The sequence below is a fragment of the Camelus ferus genome, chromosome 13, assembly GCF_009834535.1.
Source record: "Camelus ferus isolate YT-003-E chromosome 13, BCGSAC_Cfer_1.0, whole genome shotgun sequence".
Lineage (NCBI taxonomy): Eukaryota > Metazoa > Chordata > Mammalia > Artiodactyla > Camelidae > Camelus > Camelus ferus.
Genome location: NC_045708.1, coordinates 23,808,288 through 23,825,245, shown reverse-complemented (window position 1 = coordinate 23,825,245; position 16,958 = coordinate 23,808,288). Strand labels below are relative to the sequence as shown.

Genomic DNA, 16,958 nt, shown 5'->3' with positions numbered 1-16,958 from the left:
GACGACTCTCTGAGGAGGTGACATTGGAACTGAGTTCTGAATGACCAGGGGCCTGTTCCATGAAGACCTGGGGAAGGGCATTCCCGACAAAAGAAACAGCAGGTGCAAAGGCCCTGAGGCAGGAGAGAGCTTGACATGTTAGAGGAACAGAAAACAGGCCCATGTGGCAAAGTGGAGTCAGGGGAGGAGGCGAGGGGAGTGGGTGGGGCTGTGGTGAAGCAGGACAAGAAGTTTGGCTTCAGTTCTAAGTTCAGGAAGGAGCCTGGGAAGAGTTTTAAGCAGAGGAATGGTGCAGTTGAACTCAATTTTTTTTCCAGTGATCACTCTGGATCTTAGAAGGAAGAGGGATTGTAGATGGCAAGAGGCACAAGCAGGAAACCAGTTAGGAGGCAGCTACTGCAGGTACGTGGGCTGGAGATGCTGCATCTCAGTCAAGGGTGGCCGTGGTAGAAATGGAGGGAAGGAGTAGGTTGAGGCCGTGCTTTGGGGGCACAGCTGACAGTCTCTCTGATGGATTGCATGTAAGTGCTGATGGAACAGAGGGTCAGGTTGACTCCTGAGCTCTGTCTGAAGTGCTGGCAGGGTGGGGATGCCTGTGACCAAGATGGGAACAGCTGGGTCAGGGAGCAGGAAGCGTGTGCCCTAAAGGCGTTTAACAGAGCTCATTCTGTCCAGGTCAAGTTTGAGGTGCTTGTGACACATCCACGTGGGGTTATCATTTCTGCAGCCAGGGACAGTTCTGAGCTAGGAAGGTCAGGAGAGGGATGAGACCCCTGGAGGGAGACAGCCAGGAGGGTCTGGGCACTGCATGCTGACCCTCCTTGTGCTGATCAAATCATACAACATGCGAGAAACGCCAGATATCATGCCAGGCAGTGTGGACCTTGAGTGATTCTGAGCATGGGTCCTTGGCCTGGACTGTGGCAGCCCAGATGCCATCCCTAACTACAGGGTTCCTCTACTACCTCTGGGGTCCCTAGTCCCTCTCCTGTCACCTCTGCTGTCACTACTATTACTGTAGCAGAACCATTCAGAACCCAGGCTCTGGAGTCTGATCACCTGGATTCAAATCCTGGCTTTGCCACTCACACCCACTAGCTGAGTGACTTTGGGCTAGCTACTCAACTTCTCTGTGCCCCATCTTCTAAGCTGTGAGTAATAATAACAACAGTACTTAACTCATAAGGAAGTGTGGCTTGAGTTGGTGAACGCTCCGCATGCAGCAGAGGGCCTCGATCACAGTGATGACTCAATGAGACTCAGTAGCTGTCATCATCCTGACAGCCACGACCAGCCAGCATCTATCCGGCATGAACTATGTGCCAGATCCTGTGAGGGTCTGGCATTTAATCCTCACAAAACCCCCCAGAGGTGCAGATATTACAGGCAAGGGAACTGAGGCCTGGAGAGTGAGGTGCTTGGCCTGTGATCGCACGGCTAGAGGCGGATGGAGTCAGGATTCCACCCAAGTCTGCGTGCCTGCCAGCCATGATCTTGGCCACTGCCGTCTGCTGCGGATGAGGACAGTGGCCTGTGACCCATGGCAGGAGACTCATGATGACAGCGTTACTTCCAGAGCTCCTGCAGGTTGGTCCGGGGCCGGAGAGCTTGGTCCTCTCCCAGTTGCTTCCCCTGCCCGGGACTGCCAGTCTCCTGCGGTTCCCCTCTGACCTTCCTCTTGAACTTGGCCCACGTTCTCCTTAATGGAGTTGCCTCAAGGAAGGGGCCTGAGGTGGTTCTGCTGGGCAGATGCTGCTTCAGGGTCAGGGCCAAGGTTTCTTAGGAAGAAGACTCACCCACCTCGACCTGAGCATGGGTGGCTGGGCCCTCGCGGGGGAGGCAGCACCAAGCCCCTGCCCCAGGCCCTCATGTGGAGGGATTGGGGAGCAAGAGGGGGATTTTCACCCCTGGAAATCTCTCCAGAATCCGGGGCTTCTAGGAGCCCGCCCAAGCCCACACCGGGGCTGGCATCACAGTGGCCAAGCCTGAGAGCAGAGAAATAGGGGGATGATGGCGTGGGGCTGGAGTCAGGGTGTTCTGGATTTGAAGCCTGCCTCCAACATTTAGTAGCCATTGTCTATGACTGTGGGCAGGTTTTAAAAACTCTCTGAGCTTCAGTTTCCTCATCTGTAAGATGTGGGTGACATAACACGTATCTCTTCAAGCGATTTGAGGATTAAATGAGAAAACACAGGTGAACTATTTAGCACAACGCCTGGCCTGTAAGGAAAGTGCGCAGGGAAGAGTCACTTAACTGAGCAGAGTGTCCTGTCTCCATTCCTCCTCTCGGAAGGTCACCTCGGGTGGCGGTGTCTGAGGAAGGAATCTGGGGGTGGCAGAAGTAGCAATGCTCTCAGGCAATAAGCAGTTTCTTCATTTTAAGAAGGAGTGTCCCTGGGACAGCCAAGGATGAAGGGGCAGAATCCTGAGCCCCCAGAAGAGGGGACAGATGAGGCTGAGTAGGTCAGGGGACCCTAGCCAGGGACACTGAGTGACACAGTACAGGGAAAGCGGAGGCACTACCGGCGGCTTTGGGGCACTCATGCCCTGGCTCTCTCACCTTGCACTCGAGTTGTTGGCTGGTGGCTTCTCCCCAGTAGGGGGCCTATTGAGGCTTTCACTTCCTCAGAGGCTGAGTAGCCCTGGATGGGGAGGGTGTGGACAGAACCCCAGTGCCAGGGACCCCAAAGCTTCTAGGCATCCAGGATTGCAGGGATGAGTATGATGCAGGTCCCTCCATCCCTACCTGAAACTTGTGAGCCGCTGGAGACATCAAAGGGGGCTGAAGGATAGTTCTCCAAATTATAGATAATTGGGGGAATTTCAGTGGCACTTAAAGATGGTCATAAATAAAGTCATAAACTTGGAAAGGCAGCTATTGGCATAACACAACTGCACCCCAGAATCTACATGACTTAATGGCGATGGAGGATGCCCGTTGTCAGAAAAGGAGAAAGTGTAAATTAATACTTTAGGAGTGTGGTGTCAGCTGAAGGTTATATTTTACAACTCTGAAGTTGTAACCATGAAATATGATGCCTTGTTTAAAGTGTGAGAAAAATCTCCAAACAACTTTTACAGCATCTTCAATCATAACAGGACAGTGCAGGAACACGGGTGTCAGAGCAGCCTAAGAGGTAGGGAAGACTCCAACGGCAAAGGTGCCATCTTCAGAGTAGACTGGTGCCTCTGGCCACAGGGTCTCAAGCCCCCTCCGTTCCAGCACGGTCTAGAAATCGTTGACTAAAATTGGGAAGTTTGCGTATCTCAGGATGGCTCACCAAAGTGCTATCAAGCAAGGCATGTTTCTAAACCAAACTTGGGTCTGCTCGCCTGATGCACAGCATGGCCAGTCTTTGTGGTGAAGGAAAGTACAGCATTTATTGAAGGGCCAAGTGAGGAGAATGGGCAGCTCATGTTTAAAAGACCTGAACTCCCTGCTGGCTTTCAGGGGCGGTTTTTTAACAGCCAGGTGAGGGAGAGGGCTGTAAGATGCCTGATCAGCTTGTGGAGAGGTAACCAATGGTAATTCAGGAGTTAACATCATCAACCTTCTGGTTCCAACCAGTTGGGGTCTATGAACTGATGGTCAGCATGCAGTTAACTTCTTCCACCTGGCAGGGGTTTTAGTATCTGCAAAGAAACTCAAGGATCCAGGTCAGGATATTATCTATAGCCCTTGAGGAGGAAGTAAAGGCCCTTGACTTTGTTTTATTAAGGCTAAACTATTGTTATTTCGTCTTGTTTGACTGTTTTCCTTTGTTTCTGCATTTTCTCACTTTTCTAATTAACTGTACTCTTCAGAACTAAGGGAAGGCCTGGGAGGCTAAAGCTTTTTTGGAAACAAGAGGTGAGAGGTCCTGGGGCAGGGGGTAGATCTGTCCCTGGGAAGATCCCACATGGTCCTGCTCAGTTTTAGGTGTGACATAGTGGAGAAGACCACAGTCCTGGTCCCAGAGAGTCTCACCTGGAATCCTGACTTGGCCACCTACTGCATCACCTTCTGAAGGTTACTGAACCTTTCTGAGCTTCATTTCTCTGTTTCACTTAATTGTTCAACAGATATTTATTGGGTGCCTGCTATGCACTAGGAAATGTGGGAGGTGCTGGGGACAGAACAGACATGGCCCCTGCCCTCATGGAGTTTACTGTCTAGACAGCAAACTACAGAACTGATCTGTTAATTATGAGAAAATATGTGATGCTCTAAAAGTGTATGATGGGGAGAAGGGGTATTCTGTTTCTGGAAAGATCTTTGAGGAAGTGACACTTAGACTGGGACCTAAAGGCTGAGGAGGGGCCAGCCAGGCCCAATGAACTAGGGAAGAAGTTTCCAGAAAGCAGCACTTTCAAAGGTCTTTGAGCAGGGAGATGCTTGGTGCATCAGAAGAGCTGGGAGGAGGCCAGTGTGGTTACCGGAACTAGGTAGGGAGGCTAGTATGAGGGGAGGTCCTTGTCAGCCACCGAAATTCTACTTTATCTATGAGTGACAGTGGAGTTGTTGAAGGTTCCTACAGAGGGGCATGGCGTTATCAGGTCTGTACGTATGGGGATCACTTGGACCTCTGTGTAAAGAATGAGCAGGCCAGGGCAGGAGGGGTGCTTGGAGACAGGAGGGAGGCTCCACAGCTGAAGCTGACTTGGACCACGATGTGGCTTAGACTAGAGCCAATGCAGTAGAGATGGGAGATGAGGAATCAAGAGCCACTTAGAAGGACAGACAGACTTTGGTCCCTGGCTGGGTGTGGGGAGGGGTCAAAGACGTCCCCCAGCCTCTGGCATGGGGCATGGGGTGAATAGTGCTGACACCCTCCCTCCAAGACAGGAAGCTCAGAAGAAGGCTGAGTTCAGTGGGAGGAGAGGACGAGGACTGTCTCGGTCAAGTTGGGTTGAGGACAACACAGCATAGCTAGTTGGGTTTCTAAGACCAGAACTAGGCGGGAGTCTGTGGAGTCATCATGTTTCCCCAAGACCTGCCTCCCCTCCTGCCTTCCGTGCTGCTGCAGTGGCATCTGGATGCACGACCAGATTAAAGGAGACCGCGCCGACGAGGGCACGGGAGAGACTTCTGCACGTGCAGCGCTGGGGCCGGCTCAGGGTCCCAGCACTCCTGACACCGCTTCCACCCGAGGAGTCCTCCTCACCCAGCTGCTCCTTCTCAGCCTCCTTACAGGTGCCTTTGCTTCTGCCTGATGCTTATTAAATGTCGCTTCTGTCCCTGGCTTTCTCCACTCCAGTTCCCTCTTCATCCTGCTCACTCCTGGCCTCTCGGGCGCCGGGTTCTCCCCACTGTGCTCCAGGCCCAGGAGCACAGCCGCTGTCTACCCCTCAGGCACTCATGCTCAGCATGGAAGCATCATCATCAGCCCCGCTGCCCCATTAGAGACCTTGGGGCCTCTTTCCCACCCCCTCCTCCACGGCCACTCCCGGGTAGAGCCCACATCCTCTTGCCGCTCCCCTAGCCTGGCTCTTGAATCTCCTCTGTTCCTTCTCTTCCCTCCCATGGCCACGGGTTCAGGCTGTGATGACTAGAACAACTTCTTCACTGTTCTCATTGCGGTGTCCACACCTGCCACCCTCACACCCTCAAACCACAGCATCTGTCCACCAGTCGTCTTTCTCAGGCAGGCCTGGCCTTTTACTCACTGCTGAAACCCCTGCAAGGCTCCCAACACCTGCGGGGTAGACTCCCTGCCTTTAGCATGACCGTCAAGGCCTTTCTAGCTGAACTCCACCTTCCGTCTCGTTGAGCTCACCACCCATCTGGTGCGTCCTACCTTTCATCTGGTAGAAAGGTGGCTGTTCTCCAAGCACGCCACGCCCATTCAGGCCCCCTCGCCTCCCAGTGCCCTGTTTCCTCTGCAGGAACCCCTTTTTTCCTCCCTCCCATGCATTCCCACTGCTTTTTCGAGGTCCCAGCTAAGCGTCCCTTCTTTCACCATGACTTTCCTGACCTCCAGTGCAGTCACGATTGAGTCATTGTGGCTGGGAGTGTAGACACTTCCACCTGGTGTAGACGGGGCCAGTGCAGGACTGTTGGGGGCCGGCAGGCCCAGAGCTTGCTGGGTGGGAGCAGCATTGACAGACCTCCCGCTCGCTGTCTGGCTCCTGTTGCTTATCTCCCTGGTAATGGTCATGGTGAAGTTATTTACATCAGGAGACAAACTCTGCCTTGGATGTCAGACTTCATGGACTCCTGCCAGAGAGATACCCAGGGTGGAAATACTGTGCAGCTTGCTACAACAAGCAAATAGCCAGCAAACTGGATTTAAAGCCTGGCAAGGCAAAGCTGCCTACTTTCCCTCCCTCCCTCCTTCACGGGGCCTGGGCACCTGGATTCGAGGTGGCGAAAGAGGGGGGGGGGAGAAGGAGGAGGATGAGGAGAAGGACAATAGAACCTCACTCCTTTCTTAGGCATCCGAGGCCCTTCACAGCACAGCCCTCGCCTTCCCGCCCAGCCCAGCCCTGCCATCTGTGCCTAGCCCTTTGAGTTCAGACAGCCCTAAGTCCCTAAATGCCACACTCACCCCTGCAGCCACCTTGCTCTTGTCTTTCCTCTGTCCAGGACACCCTCTTGCCTGAGTCCTCCTGGGCAGGCAGCCCTCAACTGAAGTGGATTCTGTCAGCTCAGATTTCAGAATGCAGCCAGACACTGGCTCCATCGCCTTGGTACCACCTGGTCCAGGCCACCATCATCGCTCTCCTGAATCATTGCAGTAGCCTCTGCAAACCCCTTGCTTCTGCCCTCTTCCTCTTTGGTCCGTTGTCTCCACAGCAGCTCAGGGAGTCCTGTTAATACACAAACCAGATCGTGTCGTCTGCTCAGAACCCTCCACCGGCTTCTCCTCTCACACAAGTGAAAGCCCGGCCCTAGCAGTGGCCTCTGCGGCCCTCGTGGGGCCTCGTCCTTGCGCTCTCCTCCTTACGCCCACTGTCCCGGACCCTCAGACCTCCCGATGCTCGGCAACAGTGCCGGGTCTCTGCACACCACAGCCTTTGTCTGTGCTGTTCCATCTGGAGTGCCTTTCCCCCAGGTACCCACCTGGCTTTCCCTCTGTCTCCTTCAGGTCTTGGCTCAGATGTCAGCTTCTCAGTGAGGCCTTCCCTGACTCCCTCCTTTTTGCAGTGTCCAAACCCCACCTTTCAGTGCAGGATGCTCCCCATACCCCTTCTGCATTTATCACCCCCTCATTTACCAGACGGCTTACTTATTTATCTGGTGTATTATCTGTTTCCCTCCAACTGGAATGTGAGGCTCCATGAAGGTGGGGATTTTTGTTTTATTTGCAGATGAATCCCCAGCACCTGGAACAGCATCTGGCACACAGTAGGCCCTCGATAAACATTTGTTAAATGAATGAACGGCTCAACGCAAATGCTGCCTCCCACGTGAAGCCTTCCTGAGTCCCATCTGCTGTCGCCGCGCCTTCACACCTTGGTTCTAACAATTCTAGGGAGCCACTGCATGCTAGCCTGGCTGCCCCCACTCTAGGAGACACTTGGGGCAAGGATGAAATCAAGCTTTTCATGACGTAGGGCTGATCCTTGCCCGGTGTTTGGCACACAGTAGGTGCTTGTTTAGTGGGTATAGGAGGGAAACATTCATGAGTACCTACTGAGTATATACCTAAGAGTTGACATTTAGAAACAGGTTCATTCTCTTGAAATAGAACTTGACCCTGTGGCATGACCTTAGTAAGGATAGTTCAGGGCCACTGAATAAACTCACATATATCTCCATCCCACACTGCTACTGTACGTCCAGCTGTTAATTCCATCTCTCCACTGGGATGTGCCTGCACATGCTCAGCCCCGGTGTCCAATACTGGACCCCTGCTTGCCTTCCACACCACAAGGTGCCCCCGTCCTGGGTTCCCTGCCAGAGGAAATGCTCATACCTGAAACCTGGAATTTATCCCTCCAACTGCTAGTCCTGTAGACTCTGCTTCCTCAGCATCTCTCAGGTAGGTCCTCTCCCCACCCTCCCCGTGGCTTTCGCTCGGATCTCATTTGACTTCACCTGGACTTGGGTGACTGACTCTGTGCTACCAAAAGCACCTGCCCCTCCCCCAACTGAGACCTCTTCTATGCCACAGCCACAGTGATCTTTTTAAAATGCAAATATAATCGTATTTCTTCACTGCCTTTGATCTTCAAGATGAAGTGGAAGGCAAAGGAGAACTTGGCATTTGCTGGGCATCTAGCACATGCCAGTCACTGGCTAATGCCAGGTACTGTCACAGTAGTCATCCCATTCAGTTGTCACACGAAACCAGTGTACAGGGAAGCAGGATGAAGCTTCCAGAAATAAATCAACCAAGGTCACTTGGCTGGCAAATTGTGGAACCTAAATTCAAATCTAGACCTTCATGACCCTAAAATCCAGTTTCTTTCCAGTATTGTCTTCTGCTTCCATATCTTTTGGGGCCCAGTGTTCTCTGTCATGTGGCTCCTTCTGCATGCCCAGTACCACTGCCCATCTGTCTTCTCTGTTCACTCTGTGATAAGCCAGAACTGCTTGTCTTAGATATGCCTTGTGCTTTTGTGCTTCCACGCTTATGACCTTTAGTTCTCTTTTCTCTTAAATGCCCTTCCATTTCGTCTGTATCTAGTGAACTCCTATTTATCCTTCCAAACCCAGCTCTAATGGCATCTCTGTTAATTTGTTGCCCAAATTGACTCACCCAAGCAAAGTAATGTGCTGTTTTATCTCTGACATCAAAGTGTGACTTGAACTCCTGGGGGACAAGAGTGTTGGTTAGGAGCATAGTCCCTGAAATCAGACTGTTGGGCTTAAAATCCCAGCTTCTTTAATCACTATAAGCTGTACCTTTGGCAAGTAACTGAATCACTTTGTGCCTTGGTTTTCTTACCTGTAAAATGGGAATGGTACTTCATAGGGTCATAGTAAGAATTAAATGAAATACATGGAGTAGTCACAGTAGCGCTTGGTATGATGTAAGTGCTCAGTAAATCAGCTTTTATTGTTACTCAGCTGCCTCTGATACACATTTGAACCCTGATGTCGCATTTTCCCTTCCTTTGTAATTTAGTCCATATCTCTAATACAGCAGATGCTAAGTGGATTATAATCACTCACTTGCATACAAGCTCCAGGAGGGCAGGATTAGGAAATTTGGATAACTTCCGCCAAGTCACCCAGCTAGAAGCAGCAGGAGAGGGATTCACACTGAGGCCTGCAGTAATTGAAAAGCCAGTGCTCTTAACTATCATATGTCAGAGCATGTTCCTTGGATCATTGTTTCTGAATATTAAGTCTCAGCTGGCGTTTAGGGCGGAGCAGTGACCCTGCACCAAGATGTGCTGCGGGGATATGTAAGACATGTTCCCTGCCCTTGGGATGGCCAGCGAGTTCCGAACCCAGAGCGGCAGACAGATATGTGAACAGGTCATTCACACAATGCCAAGCACCATGTCTGAAGTCGGACACGCTGCTGCGGGAGCAGAGGAGAGAGCGGTTACTCAGCTTGGGGGAATGGGGTTTATCAAGAGACGGTGTTGGAGTTGTATCTCAGAGTATAAGAAGACTTGCTCTGGACAGGGGGCATCTATTCAGAGGGAACAATGTGAACAGAGGGCAGGAGGTCTGACCACACACAGAGCTACAACAGAGCCCGCCTGGGGCCAAAGGGCAGGAAGAAAGCTTGCAGAGGTCCGGCCAGGCCATGATGGGCCTGGAATGCCCTTTGAGTTTTGCCCCAGGGAGATGTTTTATTCCATCATATCTGAGGTTTACTAAGATCTGCTGGGAAAAATACATCCTATTTACCATAGTTGTGACCATGGAAGTAAATGTGACAGCAATTCCGCCTTCCTTCCTGGTCATCATGGGGCAGTGTGGTGTACTAGGTAAGAATGCGCTCTGAAGGTCAAAGTTCAAATCTCAGCTCTTTGGTTGTGTGACCTCAGGCAGGTTACTTAACCTCCCTGTGCCTTGGCTTCCTCATCTGTTCAACTACAGTAATAATATCTCAAATTCTCAGGACAGGGCCTGGCGCACGCTAAGGGCTGTGGTATCATTCTTATTAGGCTAATTCAGACTAGGATCCTGTCTGTACATCATGTTCCAGGACCCACTCTGCCTCTCATGGGTGAAGCACACCATAAGTACCAGGGCCTGGGAACCAGATCAACTCATGTGAGCCTCTTGTCTCTGTGCCCACAGCGGACGATGCGTGCGGTGGGACCCTGCGGGGCCAGAGCGGCATCATCTCCAGCCCGCACTTCCCCGCGGAGTACCATAACAATGCCGACTGCACCTGGACCATCCTGGCCGAGCTGGGGGACACCATCGCACTGGTCTTTATTGACTTCCAGCTGGAGGATGGTTATGACTTTCTGGAAGTCACGGGGACCGAAGGCTCCTCCCTCTGGTAAGCACATGGTCCCTGCCCCTGTCCCCCACCATGGTGGCTCCCTGGGAGGCAGGCCCCTCAGTACCTGGACCTGCAGCCCAAGGCCCCTTGGCCACTTCCTAAACCCATTGTTGGAGAGTCTTCCTCTCATCGTAGTGAGAAATCACTGAGTTTTCAGAGCCGGGGCAAATTTTTATAGTGATTTTGGTATCTGATTTGAAGCATGTCCTTGCTGAAAAATTTCAAGACGGGCCTTGGTTGAGTAACTTGCATTAAGATTAACAATGTTCTGATCTTAGGATGTGGACAGGGTCTCAGTGCAATGACTTGAAGTATTGTTCCAATTCTGGAAGACATACTCACAGCATCCAACAAGGGGAAGAGGACCTTAAGCGGCAGTTGTTTTTCCCACTGCCAGGGCTCTGAGATGGGAAAGGCATTATGTCTCAGTTTCTGTGGGAAGGATGAACCTTCTCCCTATCGTTCCGGCTTTACCACAAAGTGATGGCTGCTGTGCAGTGTGCTCCGCCGCCGTGGAGACTCCCGGTGTTGATGGGTTTGGGAGGAGAGGGATGACAAAGGCTGAGCGGCTTTAGTTGCCTGTTGTCTCCCAGACTGGGACACACGGGGCACCCCAAGCTGAGGTTGGCTTGGGGAGCATCTGGCTTCCTGTTTGGTGACAAGCCTCGAGAGTGGTGGTGTGGTGTTCAGAACGCTCTCGTATTCTCCTTGTGTCTCTGTTATCAGGACCAGGGCCCTGGGGGACCTGTGTCAGCACATCAGGAGCCAAAAGAAGGATGTGCTCAGTTATGCGTCTATACAGCCTGCACTACTGCGCAGTGCCGGGGACTGAGGACAGAGGAGGTGTAACCGAGGGCTCCGAGCAAAGCAGATAGTGGTGGCTGCAAGAGTCAGGGCTGGACGGTGCCTGGGGGAGACAGATACGGCAGTCAGCGGGCTGGGGAGGCAAGTGGAGAAGGGGAAGGAAGAAACCAGTGTCCATTTATATAGAACACCTCTTTTGTATCTGGTTTCCCGCTATGTGATGGAAAGGCCAGTTGAGTAAGTCACTGGCCCTTTGAGGGTGAGAAACTCAGACAAACACATGATAGGAGCCAAGTATGACTATTGGAGAGGAATAATGTGGAAACAGACTCCTCCCAAAACTCTGAGCTTTGGGGGCAGTGCAAGGCGAGCCGACCTGGGAGTCAGAAGACCTTGGCGACATGAGCTTGTCACGTGATCTTGGCCAGGTCAGGTCATTTACTACCCTGGAAGGGGTGCTGAGAGAAGCTCAGGTGAGCCGAAGGCATAAACTGCTGCGTGGAGGTTGGTGTTCTGTAAACCAGCTCAGGGACAGTGGCTTGGTGCTCGGGGCTGGTGAAAGGCTAGACGACTCCGCTCTGAACTGGACTCCCAGGGACCTGCACAGCCTGAAGACCTTCTGTCCCCCTGCCTCTTTTTGTAAAATACCCATTTTTCTGATTGTAAGTGTAATACATATGCTCCTTATAGAAAAGATAGAAAATATAAGAAGGTTCAGAGAAATGAATAAGGCCCCTTTGGCCTTTTTGCTTTGCCTCGATCAAGCTAGCTGGCCACTTATTAAAATTAAATTAATTTTATTTATTATATTTATTTTAAATATTTATGTTTAGTATATATTATTTATATTATAGTATTTATTGTTATATTTATATTTATGAATATATTTTACATCTGTTTTTAAATGTTTTATATCTATGTTTATAAATATATTTTATATTTATATTCATAAATATATTTTATATTTTTATTATAATTTATACTAATTATATTTATTTAATATAAACTATAAAGCCAGCTAGCTTTGATAATTTAATTTTTTATTTTTTTATTTATTCTTTTTTTCACTTTTTACATTTTTTATTGAGTAATAGTCATTTTACAACGTTGTGTCAAATTCTAGTGTAGAGCACAATTTTTCAGTTATACATGAACATATATATATTCATTGTCACTTTTTTTTTCTTCGCTATGAGCTACCACAAGATCTTGTATGTATTTCCCTGTGCTATACAGTATAACCTTGTTTATCTATTCTACAGTTTGAAATCCCAGTCTGTCCCTTCCAACCCCCCTGCCCCCTTGGCAACCACAAGTTTGTATTCTAGTCTGAGTCTGTTTCTGTTTTGTATTTATGCTTTGTTTTGTTTTTTTTTTTTAGATTCCTCATATGAGCGATCTCATATGGTATTTTTCTTTCTCTTTCTGGCTTACTTCACTTAGAATGACATTCTCCAGGAACATCCATGTTGCTGCAAATGGCATTATGTTGTCAGTTTTTGTGGCTGAATAGTATTCCATTGTATAAATATACCACATCTTCTTTATTCAGTCATCTGTTGATGGACATTTAGGCTGTTTCCATGCCTTTGGCTATTGTAAATAGTGCTGCTATGAACATTGGGGTGCAGGTGGCTTTTTGAAGTAGGGTTCCTTCTGGATATATGCCCAGGAGTGGGATTCCTGGGTCATATGGTTAGTCTATTCCTAGTCTTTTGAGGAATCTCCATACTGTTTTCCACAGTGACTTTCCTTGCTTCCCTCTCCCACTCTTAATGATTTAGATGTCTTCTTTTACAATTTTGTGTTTATTCTTTTTGTAATTCATGGCAGTTATCTCCTTTCCAGTTATTTATTATAATTTATATTAATTATATTCATTTAACATAAACTGTTAAAGCCAGCTAACTTTGATAATTTAATTTTTTAAATTAATATTAAAATATTACAAAATTAGGATCTTAAAGTATATCTGTAGTTACGTATTTTAAACTTAACATTGTATCATGAAATTTTTTCCTACATCATTACAGATGCCTCCAAAATATAATAGATGTGATAATACTAATTTAGTAAGTAAACAGTATTTGTTGAGTATTTATTATCAGCATGTGGCAGGCTGGTTATAAGTTCTTACAGCTGTAATTTCATTTCTTCTTCTATGAAGTAAGTAATGTAATCTTCCTCCTTGTACAGATGAGGAAAATGAGGCCCAGAGAGGTCATGTCATTTGCGTGAAGTCACACAGCTAGGAAGGAGCAGAGCTGGGATTCAGCCCCAGTTCAGCTGCACTCGAAAGCCCATCTTCTTAGCCAGGTCAGCACACTGCGTCATGCTCCGTTTGTGAAGGATTGCCGTGGCTGTGTGGCGTTCCCTGGCGAGGCTGACACAATTTACTCAGGCAGATCTCTTGATTGGTTATTCCTAGGTTTTCACTTCCGTAAATAGACACCACGATGAACATCCTCACCAGTTTCCTCCCTCGCAGTCCCAAGGCCCCTTTGACTCACTTGTTTAACTGTAGGCCAAATGGTCTCCCACATGCCCCCGAGGTGTGAGTCTACATGATTGTCCAAACTTCTGGAGTGAAACAAATCTGAAAGAGTATTCCTTTTCCCATTAAGTCCCTCTGTGGGGAAGGAATTAAGCAGAGGAAATCATTAAGGGAGTCATTCAGAACTCTTTGTTGTAAGATTAAATTATAATTATTTACAGGGCTGGCGTCACCATTGCCAGGCAGGATGCATTTGTGGTTCTGATTTATACCTGCACAGTAGTTACAGGTAAACAGACTTGGAGGCCCAGGACGTATGTGTGAAGAACCTGCTCTCTCCCCAGCCCCTCTCCTGTACAGATCCCCAGATTCCTGTGAAAATAGGGTGCCCCTGTCTTATGAGCCCATGGCTCTTACCAGCACACTTGAAGACTTTGGGGTGTTCACTTGAGTTCTGCGCCAAGGCACAGAAAGACAGCAGATCCTCTTAGAAAAGATGAATTTGGATAACTGGGCATCCTTTCACCTGTTGAGAAAACAGAGACACTTTTGAGAGAAAAAATCCACTGTTTTCCTTATCAGATAGGAGATTCCCGTTCATTGAGAAGCGGTGGGGGGTGAAGGGGGTGATTCGGACTGTCCTTGACTCAGTTTCCACACTCTTCTCCTCCCCTAAGTGGGATACAAATTATTTTTAAGGTTTAAATTAGGCGTTCCAGTGGTTTGGATTTCTTGGACTAGTAAAATTTCCAAACAATTGGGGAAACATCGGGTTGATAGTTTTTAATTTTGTCAAATAGGATATAAGAAAAAAAAAACCCGCCGCCTCCTCAGACATTATTTCCTAAAACAAAGGACAATCAAAGACAAAGATGTGACAGGATGTAATCAATTACACTGCCATAATGCGGGGCGGGGTGGGAGGAGCACACACAGCAGCGGCGCAGGCCCAGGACTGCAAAGTCCCGTGATGTGTGCGTAGCAGTCAATGGACTCCTGCTTCCTGTTTTGCCCGTCCATGGCTGGCCTCTGGGAATCCGACAATATCTGTTTTGAGCAGGAGAAGGCTGTTACTATGGTGAACACTGAACGCTGCAACTCTGACATGCTGAGAAGTTCCCAAGTATCGTAGGCTTACTCTCCCTAAAGTTAATTGCCTTTTTTGTGTGTGTGTGATTGACCGTGAGCAAAAGCTGGGTTTGAATTGACTGAGAGTTGCAATCCAGACAGTAGATTTGGTATTATTCCCCAGACACACAGACACACCCGCACACACAGCCAAATCAGCCCTGACACACACCCCTCCAACTCACCATCATATACACACCAGCAAGTCAAACCCCCTTACCCCCACATACTTCTAGCTCTAGTTCACTGAACTCAACTTAGGGGCCAGGTTCTCTCTCACTGATCCTTCCTGAGGGTGGTGGTCTTTCTTCCACTCTGACCCAGTCCGTTGGCTGTGACCTTCCTAGAGCCCTATTCCTTCCCCTCCAATTCTAGGAAAATACTCTCACTGTTGCTCAAGTTTCTCCTAAGTTCCTGGACTTCTTGGAGTGCTGGGACTGGGGAATGCAGAAGACTCTCTTAAAACCCAGGGTCTGGGTCCCCGAGGGAATCAGGATAATGTTATCATAAGGAGAGAGAACTGCTAGCCCATTACAGAGCTGGCCTCTCCACTGTGGAGAAAATCAGTGAATTGAAGTCCACCCAGCATCTCTTCCCTCCTCCCTCTGCCTCCTGCTTAACTCTCTCCAGGCACTTCCTCTGGGTGACAAGGAAGGAGAGAGAGCCAAATGTGCCCCCACACCCCGCCCCCAAGAACACGGGAGAGGTCTGTGCAGTGTCTCCAGGATTAGGCATTGAGCCTGCGTCTTGGCATCTAATCGATTTGGGCTCAAAACCCAGATCCACCTCTTAATGGTTGTGTAATCTTGAGATATTTACTAACCTCTCTGAACCTCAGTTTCCTCATCTGAAATACAGGGTTCATCTTACTAATCTACAAAAGCATGTTGAAAGGGCTAACACATAAACTGCTCCCTGGCTCATAGTAGGAATCATTGTCCTGGGATGGAGACCAGAGGCAGGGACTTACTCTTCAAGGGGAAGAGGGGGAGATGAAGCATCTCCAGCAACTTGGAGCCTCATCAGGACCATTCTTGGTGATCCCACCCAGGCTGTTTTTGAAAAAAGAATTTCCCTGGAAAGCAGGTTCTACCTACTCTTCAGATTCAACTTTGAGGGGTTTTCTTTACTGCATTCTCCTTCATTTGTATGTTTTTGTTTTTTATAGGTGGGGATACAAAAACTCCCATCTACTTTTCAGGCATACAGATTGAAAATTTTGCCAGAAACACTCTTTCTCCTCTTGAAAGACCATGTTTTAATTATTAAGCATTTCACACATGGAATTTGAGCCAACTAGAATCATTTGATCTCAGCAACTTTTAACTAGATATTTCATTCAGGAGTCATTAGATTCAGATATAATTAGAATGAGAACAGCATGCCACTGGGGATTTGTTAATAATAACTATTCACTTATTTATTCATTCACATATACTTTGTCAAACCATTGATTTAGATCATTTTCATTCTTTGTTACTTTTTCCCTATTTATTTTCAGTAATCATTTACTGAGAGCCTTCTATGAACTAGGCTTTCCCAGGTGCTAGACAAAGACATAGTCCCATCCCAAAGGAGTTATTTATTTACTCCATAAATGTTTATGTAATAGCCATGCACCATGTAGGACCCTGGAGCTCACAGTCAGGATGAAGTGGCAGGATATAATTAAATGCTTTACAACTTCATATGTTAAGTACTTTTTTAAGAGGTATACAGAATTTCCCATAGGGGCTAAGAAAAAGAAATGTAATAGCTAGGTTTCTTTTGGGCCAAGAAATAGAAACCCATCTCCAGCTGACTCAAGCTAAAAAGAGAATGTATTAGCTTCTATAACAGAGAAGTCCAGGGATTGGCTTCAGGCACTGTTGGATCAAGGTGAGCAAATAATGCCATCCACAGTCCTTCCACAGCTTTGCTCTCCAGTGGATCGGCTTCACTCTCAGGCAAGCTTTCCCCATGAGGTAGCAGAGATGACCACCAATCAGTTTCCTCCATCCTACTGGTTTAGCAGTTCTAGCAAAAAGAAGGTGTGTCTTCCACAAAAGCCCTCAGAAGATCCTTCATTGGACCATATTGAATCATGTGCTCAGCTCTCAACATCAATGTAGCTAGAGGATGTTCCCATTGGCCAG

General features: G+C 48.5%; 1 protein-coding gene across 1 annotated transcript in view; it reads left to right on the top strand.

The window, feature by feature from the left end:
- The window catches only part of CSMD2 (CUB and Sushi multiple domains 2), a 473,825-nt gene that overhangs the window by 95,087 nt on the left and 361,780 nt on the right, over positions 1–16,958 (top strand). Inside the window, 1 exon segment of the mRNA XM_032495868.1 lies at positions 10,187–10,394. The gene's annotated coding sequence lies outside the window, so the exon portion shown is untranslated.